This window comes from Paroedura picta, chromosome 13, assembly GCF_049243985.1.
Source record: "Paroedura picta isolate Pp20150507F chromosome 13, Ppicta_v3.0, whole genome shotgun sequence".
Lineage (NCBI taxonomy): Eukaryota > Metazoa > Chordata > Lepidosauria > Squamata > Gekkonidae > Paroedura > Paroedura picta.
The window spans coordinates 49,371,548-49,381,269 of record NC_135381.1 but is presented as its reverse complement, the minus strand read 5'-3'; the positions used below and the strand labels follow the sequence as shown (position 1 = coordinate 49,381,269).

The following is a 9,722-nucleotide window of genomic DNA, read 5'->3' as shown; positions in this document are numbered from 1 at the left end:
TCTTGATCTTTCCTCTGGATCATTCTCAGCAGTTTTTTTTTTAAAGTCCTTATGAATGGCTTCCTTAGGGTCCATTCTCTCTGTTTTCACACTGCTTCCTTCCTTGAGGGTCCGGAATCCAATCCGTACTCTCAACCGGGGCTGCCGCTGGTTTGTAGGACTTCATATGCGAAGCTGCAAGGCAACTCCTAGTCCTCTTTGGCCCCTTATTTCTCCTCCCGACGCGCCGTTCGGATTGCAGTTCCGTCCCTAGTTCAGCCAGGAACCTAACCGCATATCCCTGGTTGATGCCCATGCCTAGGGTATGGTTTGAGTGGGGCAGGGAGTGGTGTGAATGGAGTGGTGTGTGTGTGTGTGTGTGTGTGTGTGTATGTGTGAGGAGGGGCTCCCTTAGTTAAGGTATGAAGGGGAGGTAGTGCACAGGTTGAAATAGATGTACTCGGGCTTGCAGCCGCCAGTTGATGCTGGCCAACCGAAGGCAGTGGAGGAGCCTGGAGGATGCCGGTGGAGGGAAGGGCAGGAGCCGTCCCTGCTTACCACGGGTTTTCCTTGTAGGGATACCCCGGGGGAGTTTTGATGAGGTTCTCCTGCAAGCCCTCAAGGGAGTCGTGGCCACTGAAAGAGGTGAGCGATGTTCCCCAACTCCTTCGCTTGCCTCTCTGCCCCTCCTGGTCCCCAGTGGGTGGGTTGGGCAAGGAGGGCTTGTGACCTGTACGCCAGCAACGGGGAAGGCAGTGTCTGGGAGAGCTAAACCTTCGGCTCACTGTGTGCTCTTTCGGGAAGTGGGAAGGGGAGCGGGCTGAGGTGGAAGGGGCCCTGAGTTCTCAGACTGGCCTTGTAGACTTGTTGTCTGTTTCTTCAGCAGACTGAGGAAGCTTGCAGATCGAGGCCATCCAGAGAGGAGGAGAGCTGATCGGGAGAGGAGGGCCACGTGCGAAGAGACGGGGGAGCATCCAGAAGGCAAGTTCTTCCGCGGAGGCGGAAGGGCTTGCTAAGCAGGGGGCACCAGGCGACCCGAAGCCTGGCGTGATGCCACGCCTGAAGCTCCTGATGACGTTGGCTGGCAGAAGCTGGCGGCAGTCGGCCGGGGGGTGGTGGTGGGCATCAGTGGCAGGTAGCTGGGAGGAGGGGGTTGCGTAGGGATTCAGAGTGAGAGTGTGAGTGAGCGAGTGAGTGAGTGCAACCCTGCGTGCCCATCCGTTCCGACGGACAGGGACCGAACGCCCATTCGTTTCGACGGACAGGGCTTGAGTGCCCATCTGCTGCGGCGGACAGGGCTTGAGCGCTCCTCTGTCTGGACGGACAGGGCTTGCGAGCCCATCCGTTCGCAGGGACAGAGTTTGAGTGCCAGTCCACACAGATGAACGGAGCACAGTGCCCGACCCTTCAGATGGCCGGAGCACGGGTGCACGTCCCCTGAAGTGGACGCAGCTGGGGTGCCCGTCCCTTCGCATGGACGGAGCCGAGGGCCTCGTCCCTTTGTGTTGACTGAGGTGGGGTGCCCGTTCCTTCTGGTGGACAGAACGTGTGTGTGTGTGTGTGTGTGTGAGTGTGTGTGTGTGTGTGTGTGGACGGAGAGTGAATGCGAGGGGTAGGCATGGGCACCAAGTGGCTCACCAACTGAAGTTCATGACGATTTTTAGCCTGCCGTCACAAACTTCCATGAACTTTTCAAGAATTGGTGGCGGTTCGTGTTTTGAGCAGAGAGCAGGGCTTTAAAGGCACTCAGGGCCGTCCCCTTAAACCTCTGCTTTCTTTTTTTGTCCCGTGCCGCTGTTTTTCGCGGCCTCCCCGGGGACGGGAACGCAGGGGCCGAAAGGGACTCCGAGCCCTTTTCTTTTTTTACTAGACCGTTTTGGTTCAGTAAAGAGAGAAATGCTACAGCTTGCATATTACAGGACTACTATTCCAAGATAGGGAAAAAACCACAAAACACACACACATCAGGCTGCCATTTCCCTATGCTTCTTCTTGTACATCTCCCTAACGCCGTAGATGACATACTGATGCTTCTTCCCCCCAGGCTTACATAGCCAGTCTGAAAGTCGAGGATTTCTCTCCACCTCCTTCCCCCCCGCCCCAATCTGATCTCCTATGGGACTCCCCTTTCTTCTGGATTGCAAAGTTCTTGCCTTTTGCTTCAAGAACGCAAGTGTTGCTGGTATCCCGTATTCTAACGCTTTGTCTAATCAGTCAGTAGTAGCTGGTCAGGATTCTGTTTTCCATCTTGTTGCATGAAGGATCCTAGCAGCTGCTTTTGCCATGCATTGAACAAAGTAGCTAGACGTGTGGAGGAGTTTTCTTGTTCTGTTTCCTTACGTCCATATTGTATACTGTGCTAATTGCCCTTCCAATCTCTTTTGCCTCTCCTCATGAATCATATTCCAGCATTCCCAGGCTTTCTAGCAAGTCCTCCAGATGCGAAAAAACCATGCATCTGTCTCCTGCCGTTCCCAGCATTGGCTGATAGGAGTTCTTGCCATTCCTGCTCTACCTTGGGAAGCAGCAAGCTACCTAAAAAGCATCTTATCCCCGTTTTCTGTTAACATCTGACATTCAGTGTCCCCACAATGACTCCCACTGGGCCAGGCTTCTCTTCTTTCCAAGGCTTCAAGCCCATTGTGGCGCGCAGTCTTTAACTTGTCAACTTCTGGAGTCACCCTGCAATAACGATATGTTTTGAATGTCCCGCTAGCAAATGAGAATAAGCAGGCCTCCTACAGTCACTGGTTATTCCCTTGTAGAGCCTGCTGGAGGTTAAATTAGCCAAGCTACAGTCTTCCCTTCAGCCTTAATAATTTGCCGTTCCTTCCCCTCTCCAACATTACACTGTCTCATTCTGTTTTTTTTCTTTTGAAGTTTGCGTATCGAAGTCATTGGCCAAAGCGATGGGCTTGGTCTCTTTTGACACTGAAACGATATGTTTAGCAAGCAGTCTCAAGCTTTACTCTTGATCTTTCCTCTGGATCATTCTCAGCAGTTTTTTTTTAAAAGTCCTTATGAATGGCTTCCTTAGGGTCCATTCTCTCTGTTTTCACACTGCTTCCTTCCTTGAGGGTCCGGAATCCAATCCGTACTCTCAACCGGGGCTGCCGCTGGTTTGTAGGACTTCATATGCGAAGCTGCAAGGCAACTCCTAGTCCTCTTTGGCCCCTTATTTCTCCTCCCGACGCGCCGTTCGGATTGCAGTTCCGTCCCTAGTTCAGCCAGGAACCTAACCGCATATCCCTGGTTGGTGCCCATGCCTAGGGTATGGTTTGAGTGGGGCAGGGAGTGGTGTGAATGGAGTGGTGTGTGTGTTTGTGTGTGTGTGTGTGTGTATGTGTGAGGAGGGGCTCCCTTAGTTAAGGTATGAAGGGGAGGTAGTGCACAGGTTGAAATAGATGTACTCGGGCTTGCAGCCGCCAGTTGATGCTGGCCAACCGAAGGCAGTGGAGGAGCCTGGAGGATGCCGGTGGAGGGAAGGGCAGGAGCCGTCCCTGCTTACCACGGGTTTTCCTTGTAGGGATACCCCGGGGGAGTTTTGATGAGGTTCTCCTGCAAGCCCTCAAGGGAGTCGTGGCCACTGAAAGAGGTGAGCGATGTTCCCCAACTCCTTCGCTTGCCTCTCTGCCCCTCCTGGTCCCCAGTAGGTGGGTTGGGCAAGGAGGGCTTGTGACCTGTATGCCAGCAACGGGGAAGGCAGTGTCTGGGAGAGCTAAACCTTCGGCTCACTGTGTGCTCTTTCGGGAAGTGGGAAGGGGAGTGGGCTGAGGTGGAAGGGGCCCTGAGTTCTCAGATTGGCCTTGTAGACTTGTTGTCTGTTTCTTCAGCAGACTGAGGAAGCTTGCAGATCGAGGCCATCCAGAGAGGAGGAGAGCTGATCGGAAGAGGAGGGCTACGTGCGAAGAGACGGGGGAGCATCCAGAAGGCAAGTTCTTCCGCGGAGGCGGAAGGGCTTGCTAAGCAGGGGGCACCAGGCGACCCGAAGCCTGGCGTGATGCCACGCCTGAAGCTCCTGATGACGTTGGCTGGAAGAAGCTGGCGGCAGTCGGCCGGGGGGTGGTGGTGGGCATCAGTGGCAGGTAGCTGGGAGGAGGGGGTTGCGTAGGGATGCAGAGTGAGAGTGTGAGTGAGCGAGTGAGTGAGTGCAACCCTGCGTGCCCATCCGTTCCGACGGACAGGGACCGAACGCCCATTCGTTTCGACGGACAGGGCTTGAGTGCCCATCTGCTGCGGCGGACAGGGCTTGAGCGCTCCTCTGTCTGGACGGACAGGGCTTGCGAGCCCATCCGTTCGCAGGGACAGAGTTTGAGTGCCAGTCCACACAGATGAACGGAGCACAGTGCCCGACCCTTCAGATGGCCGGAGCACGGGTGCACGTCCCCTGAAGTGGACGCAGCTGGGGTGCCCGTCCCTTCGCATGGACGGAGCCGAGGGCCTCGTCCCTTTGTGTTGACTGAGGTGGGGTGCCCGTTCCTTCTGGTGGACAGAACGTGTGTGTGTGTGTGTGAGTGTGTGTGTGTATGTGTGTGTGTGTGGATGGAGAGTGAATGCGAGGGGTAGGCATGGGCACCAAGCGGCTCACCAACTGAAGTTCATGACGATTTTTAGCCTGTGGTCACAAACGTCCATGAACTTTTCAAGAATTGGTGGCGGTTCGTGTTTTGAGCAGAGAGCAGGGCTTTAAAGGCACTCAGGGCCGTCCCCTTAAACCTCTGCTTTCTTTTTTTGTCCCGTGCCGCTGTTTTTCGCGGCCTCCCCGGGGACGGGAACGCAGGGGCCTAAAGGGACTCCGAGCCCTTTTCTTTTTTTACTAGACCGTTTTGGTTCAGTAAAGAGAGAAATGCTACATCTTGCATATTACAGGACTACTATTCCAAGATAGGGAAAAAACCACAAAACACACACACATCAGGCTGCCATTTCCCTATGCTTCTTCTTGTACATCTCCCTAACGCCGTAGATGACATACTGATGCTTCTTCCCCCCAGGCTTACATAGCCAGTCTGAAAGTCGAGGATTTCTCTCCACCTCCTTCCCCCCCGCCCCAATCTGATCTCCTATGGGACTCCCCTTTCTTCTGGATTGCAAAGTTCTTGCCTTTTGCTTCAAGAACGCAAGTGTTGCTGGTATCCCGTATTCTAACGCTTTGTCTAATCAGTCAGTAGTAGCTGGTCAGGATTCTGTTTTCCATCTTGTTGCATGAAGGATCCTAGCAGCTGCTTTTGCCATGCATTGAACAAAGTAGCTAGACGTGTGGAGGAGTTTTCTTGTTCTGTTTCCTTACGTCCATATTGTATACTGTGCTAATTGCCCTTCCAATCTCTTTTGCCTCTCCTCATGAATCATATTCCAGCATTCCCAGGCTTTCTAGCAAGTCCTCCAGATGCGAAAAAACCATGCATCTGTCTCCTGCCGTTCCCAGCATTGGCTGATAGGAGTTCTTGCCATTCCTGCTCTACCTTGGGAAGCAGCAAGCTACCTAAAAAGCATCTTATCCCCGTTTTCTGTTAACATCTGACATTCAGTGTCCCCACAATGACTCCCACTGGGCCAGGCTTCTCTTCTTTCCAAGGCTTCAAGCCCATTGTGGCGCGCAGTCTTTAACTTGTCAACTTCTGGAGTCACCCTGCAATAACGATATGTTTTGAATGTCCCGCTAGCAAATGAGAATAAGCAGGCCTCCTACAGTCACTGGTTATTCCCTTGTAGAGCCTGCTGGAGGTTAAATTAGCCAAGCTACAGTCTTCCCTTCAGCCTTAATAATTTGCCGTTCCTTCCCCTCTCCAACATTACACTGTCTCATTCTGTTTTTTTTCTTTTGAAGTTTGCGTATCGAAGTCATTGGCCAAAGCGATGGGCTTGGTCTCTTTTGACACTGAAACGATATGTTTAGCAAGCAGTCTCAAGCTTTACTCTTGATCTTTCCTCTGGATCATTCTCAGCAGTTTTTTTTTAAAAGTCCTTATGAATGGCTTCCTTAGGGTCCATTCTCTCTGTTTTCACACTGCTTCCTTCCTTGAGGGTCCGGAATCCAATCCGTACTCTCAACCGGGGCTGCCGCTGGTTTGTAGGACTTCATATGCGAAGCTGCAAGGCAACTCCTAGTCCTCTTTGGCCCCTTATTTCTCCTCCCGACGCGCCGTTCGGATTGCAGTTCCGTCCCTAGTTCAGCCAGGAACCTAACCGCATATCCCTGGTTGGTGCCCATGCCTATGGTATGGTTTGAGTGGGGCAGGGAGTGGTGTGAATGGAGTGGTGTGTGTGTGTGTGTGTGTGTGTGTGTATGTGTGAGGAGGGGCTCCCTTAGTTAAGGTATGAAGGGGAGGTAGTGCACAGGTTGAAATAGATGTACTCGGGCTTGCAGCCGCCAGTTGATGCTGGCCAACCGAAGGCAGTGGAGGAGCCTGGAGGATGCCGGTGGAGGGAAGGGCAGGAGCCGTCCCTGCTTACCACGGGTTTTCCTTGTAGGGATACCCCGGGGGAGTTTTGATGAGGTTCTCCTGCAAGCCCTCAAGGGAGTCGTGGCCACTGAAAGAGGTGAGCGATGTTCCCCAACTCCTTCGCTTGCCTCTCTGCCCCTCCTGGTCCCCAGTAGGTGGGTTGGGCAAGGAGGGCTTGTGACCTGTATGCCAGCAACGGGGAAGGCAGTGTCTGGGAGAGCTAAACCTTCGGCTCACTGTGTGCCCTTTCGGGAAGTGGGAAGGGGAGTGGGCTGAGGTGGAAGGGGCCCTGAGTTCTCAGATTGGCCTTGTAGACTTGTTGTCTGTTTCTTCAGCAGACTGAGGAAGCTTGCAGATCGAGGCCATCCAGAGAGGAGGAGAGCTGATCGGAAGAGGAGGGCTACGTGCGAAGAGACGGGGGAGCATCCAGAAGGCAAGTTCTTCCGCGGAGGCGGAAGGGCTTGCTAAGCAGGGGGCACCAGGCGACCCGAAGCCTGGCGTGATGCCACGCCTGAAGCTCCTGATGACGTTGGCTGGAAGAAGCTGGCGGCAGTCGGCCGGGGGGTGGTGGTGGGCATCAGTGGCAGGTAGCTGGGAGGAGGGGGTTGCGTAGGGATGCAGAGTGAGAGTGTGAGTGAGCGAGTGAGTGAGTGCAACCCTGCGTGCCCATCCGTTCCGACGGACAGGGACCGAACGCCCATTCGTTTCGACGGACAGGGCTTGAGTGCCCATCTGCTGCGGCGGACAGGGCTTGAGCGCTCCTCTGTCTGGACGGACAGGGCTTGCGAGCCCATCCGTTCGCAGGGACAGAGTTTGAGTGCCAGTCCACACAGATGAACGGAGCACAGTGCCCGACCCTTCAGATGGCCGGAGCACGGGTGCACGTCCCCTGAAGTGGACGCAGCTGGGGTGCCCGTCCCTTCGCATGGACGGAGCCGAGGGCCTCGTCCCTTTGTGTTGACTGAGGTGGGGTGCCCGTTCCTTCTGGTGGACAGAACGTGTGTGTGTGTGTGTGAGTGTGTGTGTGTATGTGTGTGTGTGTGGATGGAGAGTGAATGCGAGGGGTAGGCATGGGCACCAAGCGGCTCACCAACTGAAGTTCATGACGATTTTTAGCCTGTGGTCACAAACGTCCATGAACTTTTCAAGAATTGGTGGCGGTTCGTGTTTTGAGCAGAGAGCAGGGCTTTAAAGGCACTCAGGGCCGTCCCCTTAAACCTCTGCTTTCTTTTTTTGTCCCGTGCCGCTGTTTTTCGCGGCCTCCCCGGGGACGGGAACGCAGGGGCCTAAAGGGACTCCGAGCCCTTTTCTTTTTTTACTAGACCGTTTTGGTTCAGTAAAGAGAGAAATGCTACATCTTGCATATTACAGGACTACTATTCCAAGATAGGGAAAAAACCACAAAACACACACACATCAGGCTGCCATTTCCCTATGCTTCTCTTCTTCTTGTACATCTCCCTAACGCCGTAGATGACATACTGATGCTTCTTCCCCCCAGGCTTACATAGCCAGTCTGAAAGTCGAGGATTTCTCTCCACCTCCTTCCCCCCCGCCCCAATCTGATCTCCTATGGGACTCCCCTTTCTTCTGGATTGCAAAGTTCTTGCCTTTTGCTTCAAGAACGCAAGTGTTGCTGGTGTCCCGTATTCTAACGCTTTGTCTAATCAGTCAGTAGTAGCTGGTCAGGATTCTGTTTTCCATCTTGTTGCATGAAGGATCCTAGCAGCTGCTTTTGCCATGCATTGAACAAAGTAGCTAGTCGTGTGGAGGAGTTTTCTTGTTCTGTTTCCTTACGTCCATATTGTATACTGTGCTAATTGCCCTTTCAATCTCTTTTGCCTCTCCTCATGAATCATATTCCAGCATTCCCAGGCTGTCTAGCAAGTCCTCCAGATGCGAAAAAACCATGCATCTTTCTCCTGCCATTCCCAGCATTGGCTGATAGGAGTTTTTGCCATTCCTGCTCTACCTTGGGAAGCAGCAAGCTACCTAAAAAGCAACTTATCCCCGTTTTCTGTTAACATCTGACATTCAGTGTCCCCACAATGACTCCCACTGGGCCAGGCTTCTCTTCTTTCCAAGGCTTCAAGCCCATTGTGGCGCGCAGTCTTTAACTTGTCAACTTCTGGAGTCACCCTGCAATAACGATATGTTTTGAATGGCCCGCTAGCAAATGAGAATAAGCAGGCCTCCTTCAGTCACTGGTTATTCCCTTGTAGAGCCTGCTGGAGAGTAAATTAGCCAAGCTACAGTCTTCCCTTCAGCCTTAATAATTTGCCGTTCCTTCCCCTCTCCAAAATTACACTGTCTCATTCTGTTTTTTTTCTTTTGAAGTTTGCGTATCGAAGTCATTGGCCAAAGCGATGGGCTTGGTCTCTTTTGACACTGAAACGATATGTTTAGCAAGCAGTCTCAAGCTTTACTCTTGATCTTTCCTCTGGATCATTCTCAGCAGTTTTTTTTTTTTTAAATCCTCAGTCCTTATGAATGGCTTCCTTAGGTTCCATTCTCTCTGTTTTCACACTGCTTCCTTCCTTGAGGGTCCGGAATCCAGTCCGTACTCTCAACCGGTGCTGCCGCTGGTTTGTAGGACTTCATATGCGAAGCTGCAAGGCAACTCCTAGTGCTCTTCGGCCCCTTATTTCTCCTCCCGACGCGCCGTTCGGATTGCGGTTCCGTCCCTAGTTCAGCCAGGAACCTAACCGCATATCCCTGTTTGGTGCCCATACCTAGGGGATGGTTTGAGTGGGGCAGGGAGTGGTGTGAATGGAGTGGTGTGTGTGTGTGTGTGAGGAGGGGCTCCCTTAGTTAAGGTATGAAGGGGAGGTAGTGCACAGGTTGAAATAGATGTACTCGGGCTTGCAGCCGCCAGTTGATGCTGGCCAACCGAAGGCAGTGGAGGAGCCTCGAGGATGCCGGTGGAGGGAAGGGCAGGAGCCGTCCCTGCTTACCACGGGTTTTCCTTGTAGGGATACCCCGGGGGAGTTTTGATGAGGTTCTCCTGCAAGCCCTCAAGGGAGTCGTGGCCACTGAAAGAGATGAGCGATGTTCCCCAACTCCTTCGCTTGCCTCTCTGCCCCTCCTGGTCCCCAGTGGGTGGGTTGGGCAAGGAGTGCTTGTGACCTGTATGCCAGCAACGGGGAAGGCAGTGTCTGGGAGAGCTAAACCTTGGGCTCACTGTGTGCTCTTTCGGGAAGTGGGAAGGGGAGCGGGCTGAGGTGGAAGGGGCCCTGAGTTCTCAGACTGGCCTTTTAGACTTGTTGTCTGTTTCTTCAGCAGACTGAGGAAGCTTGC

The 9,722-nt window shown here is 53.4% G+C and overlaps 1 long non-coding RNA gene across 2 annotated transcripts; it reads left to right on the top strand.

The window, feature by feature from the left end:
- The first annotated feature begins 435 nt into the window (after positions 1-435).
- LOC143822998 (uncharacterized) lies at positions 436-9,467 on the top strand. 2 transcript variants are annotated; one of them, XR_013226348.1, is made up of 3 exons: positions 436-624; positions 866-960; positions 9,398-9,467. It is a non-coding gene; the product is annotated as an uncharacterized LOC143822998 (long non-coding RNA). The 2 variants fall into 2 exon arrangements; XR_013226349.1 differs by having other exon boundaries at positions 863-960.
- Positions 9,468-9,722: the final 255 nt, after the last annotated feature.